The sequence below is a fragment of the Malaya genurostris genome, chromosome 3 (genome assembly GCF_030247185.1).
Source record: "Malaya genurostris strain Urasoe2022 chromosome 3, Malgen_1.1, whole genome shotgun sequence".
NCBI classification, from domain to species: domain Eukaryota; kingdom Metazoa; phylum Arthropoda; class Insecta; order Diptera; family Culicidae; genus Malaya; species Malaya genurostris.
In genome coordinates, this window is record NC_080572.1 from 301,971,915 (window position 1) to 301,984,671 (window position 12,757).

General features: G+C 39.8%; 1 protein-coding gene across 5 annotated transcripts in view; it reads right to left on the reverse strand.

Moving 5' to 3' along the window:
* LOC131439439 (lysophospholipid acyltransferase 6) overlaps nt 1–12,757 on the reverse strand; it is a 95,509-nt gene that overhangs the window by 74,894 nt on the left and 7,858 nt on the right. Inside the window, exon 1 of one of the 5 annotated variants that reach the window (XM_058610439.1) lies at nt 2,501–2,670. The exons of 3 other annotated variants lie outside the window; for them this stretch is intronic. The gene's annotated coding sequence lies outside the window, so the exon portion shown is untranslated. Of the gene's footprint in view, nt 1–2,458; nt 2,671–12,757 lie in introns of those variants that run through there. One more of the 5 variants, XM_058610438.1, reaches the window with a different exon arrangement.

The window sequence follows — 12,757 nt, forward strand, 5'->3', positions numbered from 1 at the left end:
TGTGAATTATTTACAGCGAAATCAAAGTGCGTCCATACTTTCTGGGACAGTCTTTAGGACTCAAATGATAAGTGTTATGGTCACACAGGTTACTATTAAATTTTTACCGACTCCGTCTTCTAATTGTCGATAGCTGGGATCGTGAAATTACCCAAAACAATATTTTTGTTTTTTATTCATGTATTGATAATTTAGTTCTGTTTTATCAATGAAATGACACTCCGAAAACAAAGTTAAAAACCTGTTTTCATCCACCTAGTGGTGTAATGATGCCTTTCTCATATCAATCATACTATCATATATAATACTGTGGTATTCTTCAAAATAATTTTCTTCGATTCTTAAAAGAATAACCGAAATCGGATTTTTTGACCGTCTACTGATAAAAACTATCAGTTGAAAAAGATTTGCGGTCGATTTAGAAATTTTTTTAAGGTTTTGCCCATTTTCAGTTATGGCATACAATTTTTAACCCACTTTACTCTATATTTCCGGATCCGGAAGTCGGATCCGCATGAAATTCAGGAATTATGCATGGGACCACAGGACCTTTCATTTGAACCTAAGTTTGTGAAAATCGGTCGCGCCATCTATGAGAAAAGTTAGAACACATATTTTCTTTTTTTTTTTTTTCATTTTTTACCCCATAACTCCCGAACCGGAAGTCGGATCCAAATAATATTCAGGAATTTTTCATGGGATCTCAAGACCTTTAATTTGAATCTAAGTTTGTGAAAATCGATTCAGCCATCTCCGAGAAAAGTTAGTGCAAAAAAAAACGTTACATACACACACGCACACACACACACACACACACACACACACACACACACACACACACACACACACACACACACACACACACACACACACACACACACACACACACACACAGGCATTTTGCGTACGACGAACTGAGTCGAATGGTATATGATTTTTTTTAAATTCATTCTTTAACAAATAAACATATCTGAATGAAACTATTACAAATCGTACATAATACAATAAACTTTAACTATAACTTATTATCTACGATCTGTGAAAGTTTCATTCAAATATGAAAATATGTTTATTTGTTGAAGAATGACTTTATAAAAAATTTGACGAAAAATTTCATTTTATTATAACTGTCAAAAATCTTTTTTTTTTGAGGTTTTTCAATGATCGAATAGAACAGTCAGTCGTAAAGCTTACTGTAAATCTGTAACTATTTTTAGACCATTGTACCGAAGCGCGATGACTGTATTAAAGTATTAGTAAACTATCAGCAATTTTTATTATAATTATATTGTTTTGGATTTAGTACCAACTAAGTAGAATTGTTGCTACTTGAACCTCTTGTGTCATTAAATCAATGTACGAGGTAGAGAATCAAATAGGAAGATCGTCCTAATAAAAAAAAGTAATAAAAACATCGTGTTTCAATTATTTTAATTGAAATATTTACATGAATATATCAAACATCCAAGTTCAGGTGAGCGGACGTAACGAAACGCCAGTACGAGTACAGAATTGTGTGCAAATGAACGAAGAATGTGTAAGAAAATGGTGCCAGTCGAGACACTGCACTCTGCACCTTCATAGTCGATTGCAATTGTTTAAAACTTATTGCAGCATTTTTTTTTCAATGCAATATGCTGAAGGCGTTTATTTTGGTTGAATAGATTAACATTTAGAGTTTAGTTTTGTAGCGCTTATAGAGACGGACATAGCGGTTTGAATTATGAGCGCTGGATTTTCAAGTCAGTGCCCCTATGTTTGGACTCCGACCATTCCAAAGCCATGCATTTTGGTCCGATTCGGATCTCAAACCTTCACTAATAACTTGGAAGAATATAGCCATCAGTCTTAAAACCACTTAAATCGAAATTTCAAAAACTTGAATGTTGGCAAAGACAATTCTTCTAACACGAAATACAATTTCGGGGTTTGACACTTAACGACAACAAATCAAACTACTACCAGTCAATGAATCACAAGCTCTTCCGGTATCGAAAAAAATTACATCGATCACTTCGAACTAGAATTCACAGTGAAATTCGCTGGGCCCTAGCCGACAACTAACCACTGACTGACAGATAACGACTTAGAACCTGTGGGTGAGACTATCCCACACTGCTGCCGTTTGCATGGCGATGAATCGACAAATACAACGTTCGGAATGATTTCGTTTGTTTCGGTTTGAATTGGTTTCAACCGACTCATGCTCAAACTGCGCATTCTAATTTGAATGTTTGATTCAATTTCTCCAGCTCGTTACGGAAACTGCCACCAAACATTATACCTGCTTAGTAGTAGGTACGTTTCTTTTTTGTCAAACTACGACTGTATTTTAACAATGTCACGGTTTTGGTTCGGGTCTATATCACTTAGCACCAATTGGACAAAGACTGTTCTCTCTGTTATGAAATTTTCACCACGAGCGATGATGACCAAACAACAATAAACAAAACGCTACCACTAGACTCGGTTACTGAGCTGGAAACGAATGGCCACTCACGAACGTTACTCGATGATCATACGATGCACCTTTCAAGGCGTAACTCAGTCTACGCCTACGGGAAATTATCTCATCCCGCACAATTTATATTTTGAACCGTGCCCTGCACGTGTCGCCATCCAAGTTTATGTATTTATTTTTTTAGATTGTATTGCGTCACGTTCGAAGACAACCCATCAATTAGAAACCGATCGCGAAGGAATCACGCGCTAAACTAGTTCCTTACTCGGAACTCAGCGCAGTTAGTCGGCGCGAAGTTCTCCGACAATCGACAATTTGCGCGTAGCGTTTGACTAAGCAGCCAACGTTCGCAAGCACGAATATTTGTAGCCTTAACCTATAAATATATGTCTAGGGTAACCGTCCCAATACCCATGTTAGCGAAAGGTATAATAAGATTGGCTTCATCGGAAAGGTTGAGTACTGATACTAGTACCCTAGAGGTGAGCAGTTGGTGACTTTTGGAAACGACAGAAACGATTCGATGGTCAACAATGCATGATCACATCACGTTGACGACACACAGCGAATTGTCGCGAAAGAGTGAGTGGCGCAAAAGTTGACCAATACTCTCGTGCCGGTGGGTTTTCCAGCTTCAATAAACTACCGACAACATCCATAATGAATAACATTTTCAAAAACGAATCAAATAGGTAAACAATAAAACAAACTACCGTAGCAGTTGAATTGATAAGCCGTAGGACGATCCGGCACCTCTATTTGCTGTGAAGGTTTCTAGTGAAACTAGAACAGTTACCCGTTTAATTAAAATTCAATAACTCGTGCGGTTGAATCAGAACTCATATCAGTGTTTCCAAATTATTTGATCTTCTTCCTAGCCCTTGAGATTTCTGGGAATGGAAAACTTACCTGAAATAGAAAAAGAGAAAAAAACACAATAAGTTTGAATCAATTAAATATTCTTCATTGCGGACGATAAACTGTTTGTAAATAACAAGTAACTGCACCAAATTTTTTCTATACTATAGGTTGAGTAAGTTTTGAAAGGTTTTTGTTTTCATTAGTATAAGTATTGTAGTAACACATGGATCAATAACTCCCGAGACTAAAGCAGAGATGGCGCTCGTAGTAAACCAGTAACCACGTCTTTCTAGAGTACTAACCTTTGCTTGAAACGGGTCAAAATTTTAAATCGATCCGACCAGAAACAGCTGAGTTATCGAGGTTGGAGTAAAGTCGTTTTGTAGTTTGTTTAAAAAATGGAAAAAAACCGAGTTTCGTGTTTTGATAAAACATTGTTTTTTAATGGGTAAAAACACCGTGCAAGCGAAACAATGGATTGAAAAATGTTATCCGGACTCTTGTCCATCAAAAGCAACGATTTGTCGGTGGTTCGCCGAGTTTAAACGTGGTCGCACCGACACAAATGACACGGAACGCTCGGGTAGACCTGTGGAAGCCGTTACACCGGAAAATGTGAGTGAAGTGACAAAAATTATAATGAAAGATCGTAAAGTGAAGCTCCGTGAGATTGCTGAGATAACACAGATATCATATGGAAGTGTATTTACTATCCTTCATGAAAAATTGAGCATGAAAAAGGGTTTTTTCCAAGTGGGTGCCGCGATTGCTTTCGATGGAACAAAATGCACCCTGCCACAAGTCGACGAAAACAATGGCGAAATTGAATGAATTGGGCTTTGATCTGCTTCCCCACCCCCCATACTCGCCAGATTTAGCCCCCAGTGACTACTGGCTCTTTGCTGATCTTAAAAAATGCTCCAGGGAAAAAGATTTGGCTCAAATGAGGAGGTCATCGCTGAAACTAAAGCTTATTTTGAAGCGAAAGATAATTTTTTGGTGGTTTTTAAAAGGTGATTATGTTGATCCATGTGTTAGACGGAAAATGAGAAAAGTAAACTAACTCTGCGCACTCACGAACAAGCCGAGAATCCTACTTTTCGATGTTTCGCGAAAAAGTGAAAACTCAAGATTGAGGAATGGACATTCGATTGTGTTCTTTAATACAATGAAATAACGGTATACTTGTGGATGGGATTTCTTCATAAAACTTATTTCGAATCATGGTACAATATAAGAATTCGGCACTCTGCACGTCGAGCAAACCTGTCAATAACTTAATCAATAAAACCGCTTCGAAGTTGCAACTGAGACAGCAATTTATTTTCAACTGCCATAAGCATGGCTGGTAAAGTTTGGGTAACGCGCAACACAGATACCATTGAGAACATCAGCCTCTTCCCAGTAACTCCTATCCCGCGGAACCGGCTGGGCTGCGAACAACCGTAGGGAAGATCGGGTAACCAACCCCGGTGAGAACTTTGGTCGTAGGCTGACAGGGAAGGGAGGAGGGGGGGAGGGATTTCCTTCTGCGAACCTGAACGTCTGTTCCCCATGTTAGGGGCGGCTGATCTACGTCCGAGTGCCAGTGAAGGACTCTAAGCTCAACTGTGCACTATGGTCCTCCGGAAATTTAGAGGGCTGTTGTCCGGCCCTGCGAGCCAGCCGTAAAAAAACATTTGCAACGGAAAATCAGCAAGAGAGTAATACGAATCGAGACCAAAGGCAACGACCCCTGCGACGAAAAAGGACTTGTGATTGGAAGCTCGGTACGTGGAACTGCCGATTTCTCAACTTCATCGCCATACCCGCATACTCGCCGATCTACTGAAGGACCGCGGGTTCGGCATCGTAGCGCTGTAGGAGGTGTGTTGGACAGGATCTATGGTGCAAACGTTTAGAGGTGATCATAACATCTACTAGAGCTGCGGCAATACACGCGAGCTGGGAACAGCTTTCATCGTGATGGGTGATATGCAGAGGCGCGTGATCGGTTGGTGGCCGATCGACGAAAGAATGTGCAGGTTGAGGATCAAGGGTCGTTTCTTCAACTTTAGCATAATCAACGTGCACGGCCCTCACTCCGGAAGTACTGATGATGACAAGGACGCATTTTTCAGTTCGCTTTCACATCTCATCCAAGTCAGTCGATATAACAAAACCGTTTACGTTCGGGACGGAAGAATCTAAGTACAGTATTGTGTAGTGAACAATAGAACGACTTCGAGATGAGTGAACCAAACGAACAAAAGCTACCGTCAATACAATACAATTGTTGTTGACTTCAGGCAGTGCAAAATTCGACCTTCGATACCAGAACTTGAAGGTTTGCTTAAGGAGCAAATGCATCTTGACATTAAACGTGTGCATTCACTTCAATGCAATAAGACGAATAATGTTGTTTACATCCGGTTTTATAAAGAGTTGGATGCAATTCAATTCGCAAAAGACAATAACAATGCGCACTATGTGGAGCACGAGAACATTAAGTACAACATTCCAGTATATATGGAAGATAGTGCTATAGAAGTGCGTGTGCATGATTTTCCCTCGAGCGTCACCGATTCTTATATTCGCAAAACTCTGTCCCAATACGGAGAGATTCTCTCTATCGAAAAAACAAAATTGGAACAACTTTTTTCCCGGTATTCTAAATCGCGTACGTTTATTACGCATACACTTGAAGAGGCCTATACCTTCTTATGTGATTTTCGGTCAAGATACAAAAATTCCGTGCAAATCACTTGTCTCCTATGACAATCAGATGGCCACATGTCAATATTGCCAAAAAGCTGTTCACTACGGTAAGCCATGTGATAGATTGGACAAGGAGACAACTACACCAAAGGACAACGGTGCTTCCTTCACACCAACCCCAAGCAACCCCAGTACACCTGTGACAGCCACCAACAACAATGAAGCATCCTCTTCAACGAAACCATCAGTATCCCCTATAGAACAAAGTACACCAGCTGCAGTTAACAACTTACCCTCCAACCAACCATCAACTGCAACCAATGTACAACAAGGCGCATCTACAGCAACTAGCAACGAGCCCAAGACTACGATCAACAAGGAAAAAGAAAAGAAAACGGAAATCACACACAACACCGACGATGAAGCAATGGATGATGGGATAAGCTACGGACGAAGTGACCCCCGATCCTCGTTGGATGGAAATGAAAACTCATCTCCCCCTAGAAAAAGGGTGACAACGAGATCCAATAGCAAAAAAAAATTTTTAAGTAACAAAAATATAAGCCAATCGACCACGTAAAGCTTTTACGCAAAAAGTCCAGAATAAAAACTTTATTACAAAAAAGGACGCATTTTACGCACAGCTCGAACATGAGTACGACTGTTGCCCAAGCCACGACGTCAAGATCATCATAGGAGATCTAAACGCTCAGGTAGGCCAGGAGGAGGAGTTCAGACCGACGATTGGAAAGTTCAGCGCCCACCAGCTGACAAACGAAAACGGCTTACGACTCATCGATTTTTCCGCCTCCAAGAACATGGCCATTCGTAGGACCTTCTTCCAACATATCTTCCCTTATCGTTACACCTGAAGATCACCACAACAGACGGAATCACAAATCGACCACGTTCTGATTGATGGAAGGCTCCCCTAGAAGACTGCTGAAGTACAGTAAAAGCAGCCATAAGCAACGCAGCCGAGTGCACCATCGGGTACGTGGAACGGAGTCGACGGAACGAATGGTTCGACGAAGAGTGCAGAGTGATTTTGGAGGAGAAGAACGCAGCGCGGGCGGTAATGATGCAGTATGGAACCCGGCAGAACGTGGAACGATACAAACAGAAGTGGAAACAGCATACCCGCATCTTGCGGGAGAAAAAACGCCACCTGGAAGAAGCGGAGTGCGAGGAAATGGAACTGCTGTACCGCTCTCAAGAAACACGGAAATTCTACAAGAAGCTCAACAAATCCCGCAACGGCCCTGTGCCGCGAGCCGAAATGTGCAGGGATAAGGACGGGAGCCTCCCACATTGAGGGAAGTTAAGGATGCCATGCACCAGCTGAAAACCAACAAAGCAGCCGGTAAGGTTTCTAAAATCCTTAAAAAATTCCGTGAATACCAGGTCCCAACGCATCACCTGTTCATCGACTTCAAAGCGGCATACGATAGTATCGACCACATAGAGCTAGAGGAAAATTATGGACTAGAACAGCTTCACCTTTTAATTCTACTAAATTTCACATCATTACATCTGGAATCATAACAACCCAATTCATGGTGAAGTAATTTGTCGAAATAGTTACTTTGAGTGTGTGTTGATTAATGAAAAATGTTAAGTGTTATTTATTGAATAATGCTGATTCGAGAAACTATGAAATGCTCAAGCGACGGATACTGAGAATTTACCGCCCAAAATTTAACGATGTCAACCGATCGAAGCGCCATCTGCATATCGTTGTCGTTATTATCAGATTTATATGGAATGTGTGAAAATTTTACAGGCCAATCGTAGGATTCAAGCTGAAAATCTAAAATAGGTCTGCAGCAAACCCATCCGCAAGTGGTTATTTTATTTTATTTATCTAGTATTGGTGTGTCATTTCGCGTTGTTTATAGCAATGCGAATAGAAGAAAGAAGAATAATATTTCTACTCACTAAACAAGAGTAAACTAAGGTTAGATTAAACTCCGTCGATTATTCGAAGAAAGTTTGATCAATGGATCTATTTTTTTCGGGTTGAGCGCTAAGTTTAAGAAGCGCACGTGAAGTTTATAACGGTGCTGATATTCCTTGCGACCGTGCTTTTATTATTTTAGGTTAGGGAGTAGATATCGACACCACTACGTATCGCGTAAGGCGTTGTTGTTCGATTGATGGTGATCGAGTGATATATTGCCAGTATTATGGCTATCTATTGAAAAAAAAACAGAACACAATAAATTTAATGTATGAATTGATGGCGACCCTCCCGACAGCCGGCAGTCCGGAGTTTTGCGAGTTTCGGAAGAAATTTCATATTTTAATGGAAGCCCATATTATGTAAAACGCAATAAAATTGCAACGTATTCTCGGTAGCCGGCTACCCAGAGCAATAAACACATAATATTATTCGGAAATTTACCAACAAACAACCCCTTCCTGTGATGCATGTGGAAATGCAGAGGATGCAGTTTACACAATGTGCTATGTGCTACGTGTTATTCCCATGCAAGTTGTTTCAGAAAAAAACATTTTGCAACCTTAATTGGTTCTGATTAATAACGGAGTAGCAACACACCGGCGGTCTCTAATGCTAATACTAATACCTAACCTAAGATTTCATTTTCATTAAATATATATAACGTTCTTCCTTCTTTCCACTTTAAATAATGTGGTAATTTCTTTCCAATTTTTCTGACATTTCAGTGTTTCTTGAAACGAATGTCTGGTATTTTTTGATTTGATCAGTGTATATTTTGTCATATTGAGAGCACGAAATTTTTCATACTGCGGGGTCGCTTTTACAGTTTTTACAAATCAGTTTGTTAGGGACACACAAATAAATCTTGCCCCCCGGGCCCAAATTTTTTCGAATTATCTGTAAGATCCTTGTGGAACCCAGTATAGATTTCAGTAGTTAGTTCATACTGCTGAGTACCAAAAACAGTAGACCGAATTTTTCCAGAGTTGATTTTATAGGATGTACAATGGTCACCTTCAAGCAGTAGCAGCCAAGACAGACCTTTTACTTGGCGCAAAGCCTTAATTGGATTGGATTCTGAATTCTCAAACGGGAAAAAAACAAGTTCAGAACTTGGATTCTGATCCACCTCAATTCTGAGCTTGATTAAAAGTTTAGGATTTAGATTTAGCATTTAGTTCCAGAATACAGGTTATATGGTAAAAACTGAGACTCTAGAACTGCATCCTAATTTCAGATTCTGGAACTAAATTGTTAGAAATGGTTTCTTGATTCGATTTTGGAAGTGAATAAAGTGCCTTGATTTAAGTTCAGAATTTGTATCTAGAATTCTGATACAGGAATTCAACTTCAGAATTCTGAAACAAAATTCAAGATACGACTTCTAGATTTGGATTCTGGAACTAAATTTTAGATCTGAATTTTGTAACTGACCTCTGAACCAGAGTTTAATTTAATTCAATTCCAGAATTTCATGGTGAAATTCAGAACCTCCACGCTGGAACTGATTTCGGAACATGGATTCTGGGACTATATTTTGGAGATTCCAGATTGCAGGTTTTGCCTTTCTCATACAGAAAGGTTATGCAATCACTTGAAAAACCGACTAGTGAAAATTGGCCTGGAGGGCCAAGTGTCATTATACCATTCGACTCAGTTCATCGAGCTGAGCATCTCTCTCTCTCGCTCTAACTCTCTCCTTCTCTCTCTCTCTCTCTCTCTCTCTCTCTCTCTCTCTCTCTCCTCTCTCTCTCTCTCTCTCTCTCTCTCTCTCTCTCTCTCTCTCTCTCTCTCTCTCTCTCTCTCTCTCTCTCTCTCTTCTCTCTCTTCTCTCTCTGTCTGTCTGTCTGTCTGTCTGTCTTCTCTGTCTGTCTGTCTGTCTATCTCTCTGTCTGTCTGTCTGTCTATCTCTCTCTCTCTCTCTCTCTCTCTCTCTCTCTCTCTCTCTCTCTCCTCTCTCTCTCTCTCTCTCTCTCTCTCTCTCTCTCTCTCTCTCTCTCTCTCTCTCTCTCTCTCTCTCTCTCTCTCTCTTTCTCTTTCTCTGTGTGTGTATGTGTGTGTGTGTGTGTATGTGTGTGTGTATGTGTCAAATAATCTCACTAGGTTTTCTCGGAGATGGCTGAACCGATTTTTGACAAACTTAGATTCAAATGAAAGGTCTCGTGGTCCCATACTGAATTCCTGAATTTCATCCGGATCCGACTGCCGGTTCCGGAGTTATAGGGTAAAGTGTGTTCATTATTGTACACCGTCACTTAAACCGGCGAAACAAAAAACGTAATAAATTTCCTAAACTGGTCTCAAAACTACACAAATCGATAGTCATTATCAGTAGGCAACTAAACAAACCGATTCCGGCTATCCTAGTTACCGGTATCCGGTTCCGGGAAGTACCGGAAATAGTGGTCATATATACCAAAATGTAATTATAATTTAGAGTGCGTACTAGTAGAGTTTGTGTGTCATGTTAGTTGGTGGCCGTACGAACCGACTTTGATTCTCGGGTTCCGGTGCCGGAAGTGCATATAATAGTGAACCCACTTCGTTTTCTTAAGGATGATTTACGCAATCAAAAGCACTGTTTTATTCTGTATTTTTATGCACAAACAATCTCTTGGTTTCTTTCAAAAATCGAAGAGAAAAATTTGAATAGAATACCACAATATTATATGTACATGAGAAAGGCATCATTACACCACTAGGTGGATTAAAACAGATTTATTGACATAGGGACGAGTTTCAACTCCCTCGCAAACCCCATCTTTTTCTTTGATTCCCAGTTTCAAAGGTCCGCGAGGGTATAGTCTAATTCTTTTATGAAGTTGCAAGCTGATCAGTTTGACTTACGCTGTCTATTTTCTTTATTAAACGGTCTTCTTTCCAGATCCTTTCTCGTCAGAAAAATGACGAGGAGAAGACATTCACGTCAAGCTGATCACGAATTGGTAGTGATGTACGTTACGTACTACTAGGTAAGGTCATACATGAATAATTAAAACAATAATGAAAAAATGATATCATTCATCGTAGCTTTAAGTAAAGTATTTATTGAAATAGACAATCGAAACTGAATTTATCGTGTTGTATCCCAAATAAAAGTAAGTCCCATGGAAAGAAAACTGTAACAAAATAATTCACGAAGCATAAAACCGGCAGATGTAAATAACCGGTCCAATACACAGCTAAAAAACGAAGTAAAATCGACCTTGGTAAAAGACCGGCTCGCACTTGACGCAGTCCGGTTATGTTTAACATAGCCGATAGAGTGATTTTGATGTTGTGTTCATTATGAAACGAGTAGACATCGTGCTCACGATCGAGCGACCGTGAATTTAAATTTTCAATGCTGCCGTACGTAGATCTGTTCGTTTGAACCCTAAAACAGAATTTGTATATTAGAATTAAAAACTTTTCTATGTTTCCTAGGTTAGCACACAATTAGGCTGAATTTATTTTCTACTGACATAATCACATCCGTTCTTAGAATTTCGAGAAAAAAAACATCAAATTCGCGAGATGTGAAATCATCTTAGCTCCTACTCGTCTCTGGTTGTCTCAAGTGATGAACTCTCGGTAATTTTTCATTTACATCGGAAGACATGAATGAAACATAAAATAAACGGCTCATCAGTCGTGGTTTACCGCACACTAGCGAAGATAAGAATTTGACTTAGCTCTTTAGAAAAAAAAAAAACACACACAAAGTCTTCCAATCCACGACCACTAGTTCCCGCACTCGTTGCTTGGCCATGAGTTGGTGGATCACGCGAGTGTAGAAGAAGGATGATGTAAACAAAATTGGTAAGTTTCTAGCCCGTGGTGTGATATTTACCACACAATCACACGTATCTCACCCGCGGTCAAGTCAAAGACGTCAAACGGATTGCTTCGTCTAATTAAGGAAAATAAATATGATTCTAATTACGTTGCCATTCACTGACAAATTCGCTATTCGGTATCACACAACGTCGTGCAATGCTGGGTTAGCTTTTGGTATTTTATGAAATGGTAACACATATAGGTTAAAACGCGATTTTCACAAGCTTGGATGTAAATGAAAAGCTTGCCTGACCCGCAGAACAATTTATTTAAATGTCGTCCCGATTTTGTCCAGAAAAAAAATAGCAAAAAAAATAGTGAAAATAAAGTTTTCTTCGGAATAAAGATTTGAGGCTCGAAATCTCCAATCAGAAAACTATAACAAGTCGCCAATGCAAACCGACCGTACATGTACACTATGCACGGTTCGTGGGGATCGGTGATTAAGCAATTCGGGTATATCAAAAACACGTACATGATCTATACGTTCTATACGTTTCGTCTTCGACTCGTCAGATGAGAATTAGTTCAGTAATCTTCGACAGTTCATCATGGATAGATTTACACCAGAACAACGCTTCCAAATAGTGAACATTTATTTCAAGAACCAGGCCCGTACCCAGGATTTCGTCTCGGGAGGACCCAGTTAACTTTACCAGTTCCTGAAGCCCCGGAAAAAACCGGTCAAAACCGTCGGAATTCATACAAACTTGGCTTTGCCGATTTTCTGTCCCGGTAGTAGCGGTCAGAAAATCCAAAATAGAACGCAAATAGATTTACTTGAGATGACTAGACCGATTTTCACAAATGATAGAATGGATTTAAATGAAAAGTTTCATCCGAATTCAGTTTCTGGATTCAGAAATACAGAATTTTTAGTGCTCAAAATCTCAAATATGTTATGGTTTCTTCCGGTTAGGTTAGGTTAATGAGGACACCGCGATTCTCGTAACGTG